This window comes from Dromiciops gliroides, chromosome 2, assembly GCF_019393635.1.
Source record: "Dromiciops gliroides isolate mDroGli1 chromosome 2, mDroGli1.pri, whole genome shotgun sequence".
Classification (NCBI taxonomy): domain Eukaryota; kingdom Metazoa; phylum Chordata; class Mammalia; order Microbiotheria; family Microbiotheriidae; genus Dromiciops; species Dromiciops gliroides.
In genome coordinates, this window is record NC_057862.1 from 435,064,269 (window position 1) to 435,077,270 (window position 13,002).

The following is a 13,002-nucleotide window of genomic DNA, read 5'->3' on the forward strand; positions in this document are numbered from 1 at the left end:
GGGGACGTTTCTTGGCACTGATTTTTCCTGTTCATTTCTGATGTGTTTACCCCAAAAGGAGAACAGTAGTTCCTAATAAAATTTATATAGCATTTACCATTTACAAAATAGTTTCATGATTATGACTCAGTAGGTAGTAGAGGTAGTATTATTCTAGTTTTATAGATGAGAAAACTAAGGCATAAAGAGATAAAATAGAACTTGCTGAAGGTCACACAATTAGTAACTACTAGAGCCAGGGCTTAGAGGCAGCTAGCTGACTTAAAGGAATCTAGGGCAGCTTGGGTATGGAGATGAGGAGGGGGAGCATGCCAGGCATCGATGAGGGCCAATGAAAATGCTAGAAGTCAGGAGATAGAATGTCTTAAGTGAGGAAGAGCAAAGAGGCTGGTATCACTGGAATAAAGAGTATATGGGGAAAAAAAGTAAATGGAGGGAAAAAGGTGTAAAAAGACGGGAAAGATAGGAAGGGGCAAGGAAGGGCTTAAAAGCCAAAAAAAAGAGGATTTCACTGAAGTTTATTGACTAGCAGGGTGATATGGTCAGACCTATGCTTTGGTAAAATGAATTAGACAGCTGACTGAGGATGGATTTCAGTAGGAAAGAGTTGAGGCAGGGAAACCAGTTAGGAAGCTATTGTAATAGCACAAATGTGAAGTGATAAAGACTTGCTCCAGAATGGTTCAGTGTCATTTGAAGAATGTGGACACATGTGTTGTAGATGACCTTCTTAAGAGTGTATCCACAAGGGGGAGGAGAGGCATAGGATAATAGTGAGGGGGAATAAATGAAGGCCTTTTGAGGTTGGGGGAGACATGGGCATATTTGTAGGGAGTAGGGAAGCTGTTAAACTGGGAGGAGTTGAAGATTAGGAAGAGAAGAATAATGGATACAGCAGTCTTCTGGAGAAGAGAGGATAAAATGAGATCACTTGTGTATGTAGAAAGGCTTACCTTGGCAAGGAGAAGGGCCACTTCTTTATGTGAGACAAGTGGAGATGGAGATAGTGGCGCAAGGTGTCTTAGTGATGTGAGATGATGTAAAGAGGAGAAGAGGAAAGCTCTTGGTGAATGGCCTCAATTTTTTTCAGCTGAGAGGGTAGGGGAGGGAGAGTTATGGAAGGTTTGAGGAAGCATGAAAAAGATTTAGAGAAGGCACTGTGATGATGGGGTAGAGAAGACACTAGAGGGGTTTAAATAAGAGCTGGCATTTATATTTAAGGTTTCTAATGTGGTTTTGTAGGTTTGTTGCCTCATTTGTGTCAGATCTAAATAATTGGAAAAATATTAATTGCTCATGGGTAGGCTGAGCCAATATGATAAAAATGACAATCCTACCGTGATTAAAATAATGAACAACACACTATCTAAGTTTATTTATTTAGTGCTATACCAATCAAACTATCAAAAATATTTTATAGATCTAAAAAAAATAATAAAATTCATCTGGAAAAACAAAAACTCAAGGATATCATGGGAATCAATGAAAAAAAAGAAAGAAGATGGTCTAGCAGTACCAGATCTCAAACTGTATTATAAAGCAGTAATTATCAAAACAATCTGGTACTGGCTAAGAAATAGAGGGGTGGATCAGTGGGATAGAATAGGTACAAATTACACTATAGTAAGTGACTATAGTAATCTAGTATATGGTAATTCCAAAGGTCCAAGTTTTTGGAACAAAAACTCATTATTTGGCAAAAACTACTGGAAAAACAAAAGAAACAGTAAGGCAGAAGCTGGGTCTAGACCAACATCTCACACTGTATACTAAAATAACGTCAAAATGGGTACACGATTTTTATATAATGGATGATACCATAAGCAAATTAAGAAAATATGGAATTGTTTGTCATATTTAATGGCAGAGGAAGAATTTAGGACCAAAGAAGATATAGAGAGTAAAACAAAATGTAAAATAGATCATTTTGATTATATAAAATTAAAAAGGTTTTGCACAAGCACAACTAATGTAAGTAACGAAGATTACAAGGGAAGCAGAAAACTGGGAAAGAATTTTTGAAACAAATATCTCTGATAAAGTCCTCATTTCTCAATTATATAGAGAACTAAGTCAAATTTATAAAAATATAAGTCATTCCCCCATTGATAAATGATTGAAGGATATGAACAGGCAGTTTTCAGACAAAGAAATCAAAGCTATCTATAATAATATGAAAAAATGCTCTAGATCACTATTGATCAGAGAAATACAAATTAAAACAACTCTGAGGTATCACCTCACACCTATCAAAGTGGCAAATATGACAAAAAAGGAAAATATTGGATGATGGAGGGGATGTGGGAAAGCTGGGACATGAAAAGATTCAACCAAGAGTAATTTGGAACTATGCCCAAAGGACTATAGAAGTGTACATACCCTTTCATCCGATCCAGCAATACTATTGCTAGGTTTATATCCCAAAGATATCCTCTAAAAGAGAAAAAGACCTATTTGTACAAAAATATTTCTAGGTACTCTTTTTGTGGTGGCTAAGAATTGGAATTCAAAGGAATGTCCGTCAATTGGGAAATAGCTAAACAAGCTGTGGTATATGATGGTGATGGAATAGTATTGTGCTATTCGAAATGACAAGCAGGATGATTTCAGAAAGGCCTAGAAAGACTTGTATGAACTGATATATAGTGAAGTGAGCAGAACCAAGAGAACACTGTACACAGAGACAGCAATATTATTCGATGAAGAACTGTGAATGACTTGACTATTCTCAACAATACAACGATCTAAGACAATCCCAAAGGACTATTGATGAAACATACTATCCACCTCCAAAGAAAGAACTGATATTAATGGAACACAACTGAAGCATGCTATTTTTCACTTTTTCATTTTTTTCTTTTATTCAGGTTTTCTTGTACAAAATAACTAATATGGTAATGTTTTACATAATTGTACATGTCTAACCCATATCTGATTGCCGGGGCAGGAAGGAAGGGAGGGAGGGAGGGAAAGAGGTATAAAAACTGGAACTCACAACTATAAATAAAAATGTTTATTACCTAGAAAAATTAAATTTGTTTTTTGAAAAGGTGTAGTGAGGGCCCAGGTTGAGATTATTTAGCATAAGCTTGTTTTAGACCCAGACAGCATGGCTTTGTGATCTTCTCTAACTTCACTGAACAGTTTATGAATAGTAAGGCAGCAGAGGGTCGGAGTAATCCAAGGCCTGCATTTAGTAGGGCAAACTGAGAAGAGTGTAGAGTTGAGCTGGTTCACTAAGGGATGGAAAAAAGAGCGTAGCCAGTGCAGGAAATAGCCTGAGAAAGATCTGAGGGGTGAAGGTATTGGACAGTGCGGGAGGAGTGTGGGGTGTTAGAAGGCAGAGGGAGAGGTGGAATGAAAGCAGATCAGATAAATTTCAGAGATCATGAACATGGATGCGGAACATCTGCCAGCCTCCAGTCTCACATCTCGAACTGCCTTTTAGACGTCGCAAACTGGATGTCCAGTAGACATCTTAAATTCAACATGTCCAAAATAGAACTCCCCCCTAAACCCTTTCCCACTTCTGTCTTCCCTATTACAATGAAGGGCAACACCATCCTTCTAGTCCCTCAGGCCCCAAATCTAGGACTCATCCTGGTTTCCTCTCTGTCTCCCACTCCCCATATGCAAGCTGTTACAAAGGTCTGTTGATTTCACTTTTGCAACATTTCTCAAATACAACCCCTTCTGTCCTCTGACACTGCCATCAATCTGGCGAAGGATCTCATCACTTAGTACCTTGATTACTGCAACAATCTGCTGTTGGGTCTTGCTGCCTCAACACTCTCCCTATTCTAATCCTTTTTCCATTCAGCCACTAAAGTGATTTTTCTAAAAGACAGGGTTTGATCATGTTATGCTGCCTCAAATTCTAGTGACCTCCTAGTGCCTCCAGAAGCAAATACAAAATGTTCTGTTTGGCATTCAAAGCCCTCTTCCACCTATCCAGTTTCCTTACACTTTACTCCCCACCACATACTTTTTTTTTTTTTTTTTTTGGCAGGGCAGTGGGGGTTAAGTGATTTGCCCAGGGTCACACAGCTAGTAAGTGTCAAGTGTCTGAGGCTGGATTTGAATTCAGGTATTCCTGACTCCAGGGCCGGTGCTCTATCCACTGCACCACCTAGCTGCCGCCCACATACTTTTTTTAAAAAGTGTTTTATTCTTGGGGCAGCTAGATGGCACAGTGGATAGAGCACCGGCCCTGGAGTCAGAAGGACCTGAGTTCGGATGTGTCCTCAGACACTTAACACTTACTAGCTGTGTGACCCTAGGCAAGTCACTTAACCCCAATTGCCTCACCAAAAAAAAAAAAAGAAAGAAAGAAATAACAAAAAGTGTTTTATTCTTTTCTAGTTACATGTAGAGATAGTTTTCAACATTTGTTTTTATAAGATTTCTAGTTTCAGATTTTTCTCCTTCCCTCCCCTCCCTTCCCCCTCCCTGAGACAGCAAGTAATCTGATATATGTTATATATGTACAATCACACTAAACATATCTCCACATTAGCCATGCTGATACCACATACTTTTCAACAGTGACACTGGCCTGGCTGTTCCAGGAACCAGATATACTCTACCTCTCAGCGCTGGACATTTTCTCTGGCTATTCCTCATTCTTGCAATGCTCTCTCCTCAGCTCTGCTTACTACCTTCCCTGTCTTCCTTTAAGTTCTAGCTAAAATCCTGTTTTCTACAGGAACTCTTTTGCAATGCCTCTTAATTCTAGTGCCATCTCCCTTAATTATTTTCTATTTATCCCATATATATGGCTTGTTTGTTTATTGTTTTTCCCATTAGATTGTGAGCTTCTTGTGCCAGGTACTGTCTTTTGCCTCTTTTTGTGTCTCCAGAGCTTAGCACAGTGCCTGAGACATACTAGGTGCTTAATAAATGTTTATTGATTGATTGATAATTGATCCTATTCCCAACTAAAATCCCACCTTCTACAGGAAGCCTTCCCCAATCCCTTCCTTCTGTTATTTTTCTATTTATCCTATTTGTAGCTCGCTTTGTATATATTTGTTTGCATGTTATCTCCCCAGTTAGATTGTAACCTCCTTGAGGGCAGGGCCTTTACCTCTTTTTGTATCAGCAGAGGTTAGTACATTGCCTGGCATTTTAGGTGCTTAATAGATGTTTATTGATTGATTTAGCATGTAAAAGGGGGTCACTTGAAATCAGACTAGAAAGGCTTAAATTGGGAAGTGCCTTAAACACCAAATTAAGTTGTTTGTTTGTATCCTTTGAGTCATGGAGAACTACTGAAGGTTTTTGATTAAGGGAGCAGTGTCCACAGGAAGATTATTTTGATAGCTCTTTTAAGGATGGATAAGAGAAGCCTTGAGAAATACTTGAAAGGTGCTTTAATGCTTAAATGCTCAAAAGGTGCAGGCCTGCTTGTTTGAGACAATGGTGGCATTAACAACAGGACAGTTAGGAGGGGCAGGTTTTGTGGGAAGATTGATGTGCTCAGTCTTAGACATGCATTTGACATTCTGGCAGGGCAGCCAGGTAAGATGCTTGGTACTGAAGATAGCACTTTGGAATGCATCTCATAATTGAATATTTTGAAGCTTCTATGGCTTCATGGATGTGGTTACTTCTAATAATTCAGATTTTAACCCATCAATGCATATCCATTCTGCGTGACTCTTGACAATACCCTTCCTTAAAAATGCTTGGGGACTTTGTCTAGATCTTTTGGCATGTCTAGATAGCAGTAGAGCTATCTGTAGCTTAACCCTCATTTTCACCCTGTGACTGGCCCATCTTTTTTTTCCAGAGCCAAGAGTGTCAGTGAAGTCACCAAGGGAAAGAATACCAAGAAGTGTATGAAATATAAATTTATGTGCGAAAGAGAAGAGTACTTTCTGTGTATAGTCCACTTGGTAAACACCGATGGACCGATTGACTGCAAAAGAAAGAACACTGGCGTAGAGGGTGTGTCAAGTCTGGATAAGCTTTCCATAGGCTAGGCTTAAATGGCCTTAGTGGCGTTAGGCATGACCGGAGCTGGAAAAGGGCTAAGGAGGATAGCACTATCTACCAAGCAGGAGTTTATATTGCCTATTCTGTTAGTGCCAGACAGGTTTTGATTCTGTATTCTGAGGTATGCAGATAATGACCTCTTTCTCTTTGTTATTATTTTGTAGAATAACAGAAGAGATCGCACAACTGTTAGAGATCCAGCACCTTTTCACAAGTAAGTGTTTTTTGGGTGGGACCAATCATGGAAATGTATGGTTATGTCCCTTATTTATTTATTTATTTATCTATCTATCTATCTATCTATTCATTCATTCATTCATTCATTTATTTATTTATTTATTTATTATTTATTTTTTTATTTTTTTATTTTTTTAGTGAGGCAATTGGGGTTAAGTGACTTGCCCAGGGTCACACAACTAGTAAGTGTTAAGTGTCTGAGGCCGGATTTGAACTCAGGTACTCCTGACTCCAGGGCCGGTGCTCTATCCGCTGCGCCACCTACCTGCCCCTATGTCCCTTATTTTTGGAAAACTGCTTGCTAGTCATGGAGGCCTGAGGGTTGTACTTGTCATTCGGGTAGGTTCTCTGCAAAATTGTGAAATTTTTCCCTCCTTCCCCATTTCCATGTTCTCTCTCTTCTCTTGCCCTTTCCCCCTCCTGATGATGAAGACTTCCAAGAACCACCTTCTAAGGCAGTATTTTATGCTACAGTGTTTTCTGACCATTTTCTTCACAGCATATTTCCTCACCACCTGGCTTGAGGACTTGGGGATAGTTAATCAGATAAATTATTTCAAGGTAAAATATTAATGATTTATGGGGGCAGCTAGGTGGCACAGTGGGTAAAGCACCGGCCCTGGATTCAGGAGTACCCTGAGTTCAAATGCGGCCTCAGACACTTGATACTTACTAGCTGTGTGACCCTGGGCAAGTCACTTAACCCCTATTGCCCTGCAAAAAAAAAATTTTTTTAAATAAAAAAATTAATGATTTGTGATAGCTCAATTTCTTACTTCTCCCTGATAACATTTGCAGTTTTACGTGGCTTTATTGCTTTAACTCAAAGGAGTAAAAACCATGTTAAACTTGGGCTCCTTGGTGGCTTAGTAGGGCTGATGCTTTCAGTCGTAATGTGGTTCCAGGCAAGGCTAAAATGATCCCTAATAAAAGGTGACCTGGCCAGTCATTGCATCTGATTTGTCAAAAACAAAACAAAACATGCTCAGCAGGTTTTTAAGCTGAGCCAGTGTTGGACATGCATTTGACATTCTGGCAGAGCATCCAAGTACGATGATTGGTACTAAAGATAGGTATTGGTAGTTGAAGCACGTGAAGCAGAATAATTATTTGAGTTATAATCCAAGTGGGACTTTGAAAATCAGACTTCCGTGGGGTAGAGCACTTTAGGTATTGGATTTCAGTAGTAGCCCTTCTCGTGAAATGGGTCTAATATCTAACTTATCAACAGATTATTAAAATTTAAATATATACTTTATAAGTCTTTTGCCTTTTTTAAAATAATTTTTTGATGAAAAAAAAATCTATTTTCTTTCCCTCCTACAACATCCCCCATTAAAAAAAAGAAAAACAAAACACTTGTAAAAATGTATATCGTTAAGAAAAACAAATTTGCTCATTGATCATCTCTAGAAAATATGTCCCATTTTGTATCTCGAGTCCAACAAAGAGAGCTTTGTCAGGAGGTGAGCAGTATGTTTTTGTTTTGTTTTGTTTTGTTTTCATAAAAGTATTTTATTATTTTCCAGTTACATGTAGAAATAGTTTTCAACATTTGTTTTTATAAAATTTCTAGTTTAAAATTTTTCTCCCTCCCTTTCTTCCCTCCCCCCTTCCCAAGACAGCAAGCCATCTGATATAGGTTATATATGTACAATCACATTAAACATATTTCTGCAATAGTCATTCTGTGAAAGAAGAATCAGAGCAAAAAGAAAAAAACAAAAAGAAAAAACAAATCTGTATCCAGATTCCATAGTTCTTTTTTTCTGGATGTGGAGAGCGTTTTCCATCACAAGTCCTTTGGACCACTGTATTGCTGAGAAGAGTCAAGTTTATCACAGTTGATCAACACACAATGTTGTTGATACTTGTGTACAATGTCCTCCTGGTTCCAAGCAGTATGTTTTATCATTGATCCCATGCAATTGTGGTTGGTCATTTTGTTGATCAGAGTTCTTAAGTCTTTCAAAGTTTGTACAATACTTTTTAGTGACCTTTTGTTTTTTAACATCAAGGCATAAAACAAGGAGAAGCACATTTGCCAAGGGCATTTGTTATCATCATGGAGCTGTAGAGTCAGAGCATGTATTTCTGTGTACAGTCCAAATGAGAGAGAGAGGACTTCCATGTATATGGTAAAATCTTCCATCTAGTCCAATCCTTTTGAATTTTAACATCTGAGGAAACTGAAACGTAGAAGATTATTACTTGCCTAAGGCACATATATAGGAAAAGGCAAAGTCAGAATTTGAACTCTGATTTCAAACCCAATGTTCTTTTCTTTTCTTTTTTTTTTTGGGCAGGGAAATGAGGGTTAAGTGATTTGCCCAGGGTCACACAGCTAGTAAGTGTCAAAGGTCGGATTTGAACTCAGGTCCTCCTAGATGGCCGGTGCTTTATCTACTGTGCCACCTAGCTGCCCCCACAAACCCAATATTCTTTCTACTACATTCTGGGACTGCAGATGGAAAATGAATTAAGAATTAATTAGAGGGGGGCAGCTAGGTGGTGCAGTGGATAAAGCACCAGCCCTGGATTCAGGAGTACCTGAGTTCAAATCCGGCCGCAGACACTGAACACTTACTAGCTATGTGACCCTAGGCAAGTCACTTAACCCCAATTGCCTCACTAAAAAAAAAAAAAAAAAAAAAAAAGAATTAATTAGAAATAAAAATAAAAATAAAAGAGTGAATTAGATTGCCTTTTAGAAATTGCTAAATCTGATTGCCTTTTAGTCAATCGCCTTAATCCCCTTGTAGTATTTGATAGTGTTAACCATCCCTTCCTTCTGTAGACTACTGCCTCTTGATTTTTGTGACAATTTGCTTTATTAGTCATGTGTTATTTAAAATATTGTGTGACTAGGTTGGGGTTTCTAAAATATTGCTACTTATAAATTAAAGGCTATTGCACCAGTTTGGGCAGTAATCATTTATTATTAATTAAGATCACATATTAATAAAGTATTAACCACGTGTCTGCCTGACTTTCCCATTAGTTACAGGCTTAAGTAAATACATACCCAGCATGGAGAGAGTAAGAGTCCCAGGAAGAGAGAGAGCCAAGAGTAAGAGCTAGAGAGTGAGAGAGGGCACATGGCTCCAAGCCCTACATTAACTAGTGAGGAGAGAGCACGTGACCCTCATGTCCCCAGGGATTTTTATCCTCTTTTTGGTAGAGGGGAGTTGTGTGGTGACACATTGATCTAAGATAATTGGTTAGCATCTTTTAGCTCTATTGATTGACATAACTTGAGGGGGTGGTCTAGAGAACAAATTTCAGCCATCTAGGTGTGCTTCTTCCTCTAGCTAATCACCAGGATCAATCTGCATTCCTTTTGTTAAACTGAAGGCTCATCCCAGTTTGGTTTCCTGGTAGGGGGAGAGAGCAAGCTAACACTAATATGTCTGGGTTTCTTCTAGAAATACATTATTAATAATTATTCCCTCACAATCATCTTCTTGTCTCTCAGGTTACTCTTCAGGTTACTTTGCTAGATCATCCATGCCCTGCTCCTGAACTGTACAGCTTTGTTCTGAGCCTTTTTCTACGTGGTTTTTCAGTGATCTCATCAGTTCCCATGGATTCACTTATCTTTGTGTTTTGAGAACTATATATGTATCCCTAGTCTCCTGAGCTCCTGTTCTGTATCATCATTTGCTTATTCATCGTTTCTGACTGACTGTCCCATAGACTCAACATAGCCAACATAGAACTCATTACCTTTTCCTCCTAAGGGCTACCCTTTTTCCTAACCTTATCTCTATTTTTGTCCAGGGTGCCACCATTCTTTCAAGTCACCCAAATTTATATAACTGGGAGTAATCCGTGACTCTTCGCTCTTCTTTACTCTCCATATCCATTCAGTTTGCCATTTCTTTCCATTCTTCCTCCACAACTTTTTATCTTTCCTCTTCTCTTCACTCACATGCCCATCACCCTAGTGTGATAAAATAATGGGATTTAGCAGATACTCAAAGACCCACCTAGAGATTAATCTAAACTGATTGTATCAAGTGAGAGTGATTGACTGCTGATTAGCTTACTTCAAGTTAACTGCATTGTAATCACACCTGGCTAGCCCTTAAGAAGGTATTGTTCTTAGGGGCAGCTAGGTGGCGAAGTGGATAGAGCACCGGCCCTGGATTCAGGAGTACCTGAGCTCAAATCTGGCTTCAGACACTTAACACTTACTAGTTGTGTGACCCTGAGCAAGTCACTTAACCCCAAATGCCTCACTAAAAAAAAAAAAAAAAGAAGGTATTGTTCTCAGAAGCTAGACTTTGAACTCAACTTGAGAATACCTTCAAGTTCAGTGAACCAATGGATTTGGAGGACACCAACCAATCAGCTAGAAGCAGTGTGTAAGGACCGCCTCTGTTCCAGACCTATAAAAAGCTTCCACAATCACCTTGCTAGAGAATTCATGGTTGAAGCAGGCTCCTGGCAGAGGACTTGAGGAAGAACCAGACCAGGCTGGAACTCTAGGCTAGATAGGCTTTTTCTTAACTTTCTGAACTCCATGTGAATACCTGTATGCTTTAAGACTGGTGCTGAAGCATCTAATTTAAGGCAACCACAACATAGATTTTAAACATCACACTAGTCTGGGTCCTCATTGCATCTTGCCTAGGCTACTGCAATATTTTCTTAATTGGTCTTCCTACCTCAAGGCTCTCTTCTCTTTAATCCATCTTCTACATAGCTTTCAAATTGATATTTCTAAGATACAAGTCTGATCATATCACTCCACTGTTAAAGAGCTTCTTACCTCCCTCCTTGCCTCTATCTCTTAGCACTTCCAGCTTCCTTCCCAGTATTGCTGTAAGGCCACTTCTGTCATGAAGCCCAGTATGGCTCCATTTACCATTACCTCCTCCCTGGCAATGACTTTGTAATGACATGTACATCTAATCACTTGCAGAGTTGGTTGTTCTGATCAGTGTTATGTTTTCTGTGCTTTGAAGTTCAGGGCAGTGTTCTTGTATTATTTTTGGCATTATGGTGTTAAGGTATTTTGATTTGTTATTTTCTTTAAGGAGACTTGGGATAACTTAAGTTGTTTGTGCTCGTCCTGTTTTTTGAGGTTAGTGACTTTGGCTTGTATAGAGATCCTGCGTGCTTTCAATGCTATTGCCTTTTGCTTCTTTATAGATGGAGAAAGGCCAAAGTACAATGGTTGGACCCACTTATGGGAGAATGTGGAGAAAAGTTACACATGATGAGCAAGCATGGATGGGTTGTGATCTGCATTGTTGTTGAAGAGAACATTCAAATTAATGATATCATAGATCTATTTGGGTGGGTTCTATGTATATATGCTGTTTCCCCAAGTAGATTGTAAGCTTCTTGAAGGCAGGGACTATTTGGTTTTGATTTTGTATTTCTGTCACCTAGCACTAGTCCTTGGGACATAATCAAAGCTTAATGGATGCTTGTTGAATGAATGGTGGGAATACCCACATTCTGTTGAGTTCAAGAATCTGCCAAAGTATTGGTTTTTGGGGTGTTTTTGTTTTTGTTTTTGGTGAGGCAATTGGGGTTAAGTGACTTGCCTAGGGTCACACAGCTAGTATGTGTTAAGTGTCTGAGGCCGGATTTCAACTCAGGTCCTCCTGACTCCAGGGCCGATGCTCTATCCACTGTGCCACCTAGCTGCCCCCTGCCAAAGTATTGATGGATGCAGAACCCATTCTACAATATTCTTCCCAAGAGAGTGAGTTCAGTAGGGAGATCTTAGACCAAGCCAAATTGCTCATTATAATTTGATTTCACTTTTAAGATAGTTTCAGTGCATTAACCCCAGGGCAATGTTATATAGAAAGGTTTTGTTGACTTGTTTTGAACAAATAAAAAGTCATAGGAATGATAACTAAAGATATTAATATGGTGTCTTGTTTTTCTTGTCCTTTCATCTGTTTATCATTCTAACATTTTTGTTAATTTCTTTTGTTTTTACATTACCTTCATTTTAAGATAGATCCCTCTTTTTACTGTCAAAATATTTTAACTAACTGGGCCTAATCTGTGGACTTTTGACGGGCTGGCTATCTGACTGCTATTAATTTCCTAAGCCAGTCTGTTAGGGCCATTTAAAATTTCCCCCACAACTGCTTCTCCCAAATTGATAAGCAAATGCCACTTTTAATTAAATAATCAAAGCAGGATTTATTTATAAAAATAAATGTAAGAGATAAGGGCAAAGAAATGCAAAGTTATAGGACTTAACTGCTAAAGTTTCTCTCCTGCTGTTGCTGCTGCTATTTGCACTTATTACCCCCAAGCAGTGTCTCTTGCCTTTCTTTCCATACCATTCCTCAGTCTCCTTAGCATCCTTGTACAAATCAACCTCCTTCTAGCGTCCACCCTTACGGTCTAACTTCTCTGCTTCACCGCTTCACCGCTCCACCGCTCCACTCCTTTCTTCTCACTCCAAGCCCCCTTCACTTTGTCGACCCCCCTGAAAAGCCCCTTAGCGGCCTCGGTTCTCTGGCATCTCTCTACCTTTTTGCTAGCTCTTTCTCCATCTCTTCTCTGTCAGCCATAGCGAAGACCCTGACCCAGCATCTCTGCCTCCCAGGCTATATATCCCTTCTCTCCCCTCAATCCTCGGGCTCCTTGTGCCCCCAAACACGCCAAGCGAATTCGCTGACTGTGCCAGTGCTGCGGCAGGGGCTCGAGTGAGCTGTGGGTACCACACTCAGGGCTCGAGGGGCTGTGCCCGCTGCTGCACACTTGGGACCTCTGCACCGGCTGTCCGTGCCC

At 39.4% G+C, this 13,002-nt stretch overlaps 1 protein-coding gene across 1 annotated transcript in view; it reads left to right on the plus strand.

The window, feature by feature from the left end:
• Window positions 1-13,002, plus strand: part of EXD3 (exonuclease 3'-5' domain containing 3) — a 422,505-nt gene that overhangs the window by 1,852 nt on the left and 407,651 nt on the right. The window contains exon 2 of the mRNA XM_043985843.1: window positions 6,162-6,211. The gene's annotated coding sequence lies outside the window, so the exon portion shown is untranslated. The remainder of the gene's footprint in view (window positions 1-6,161; window positions 6,212-13,002) is intronic.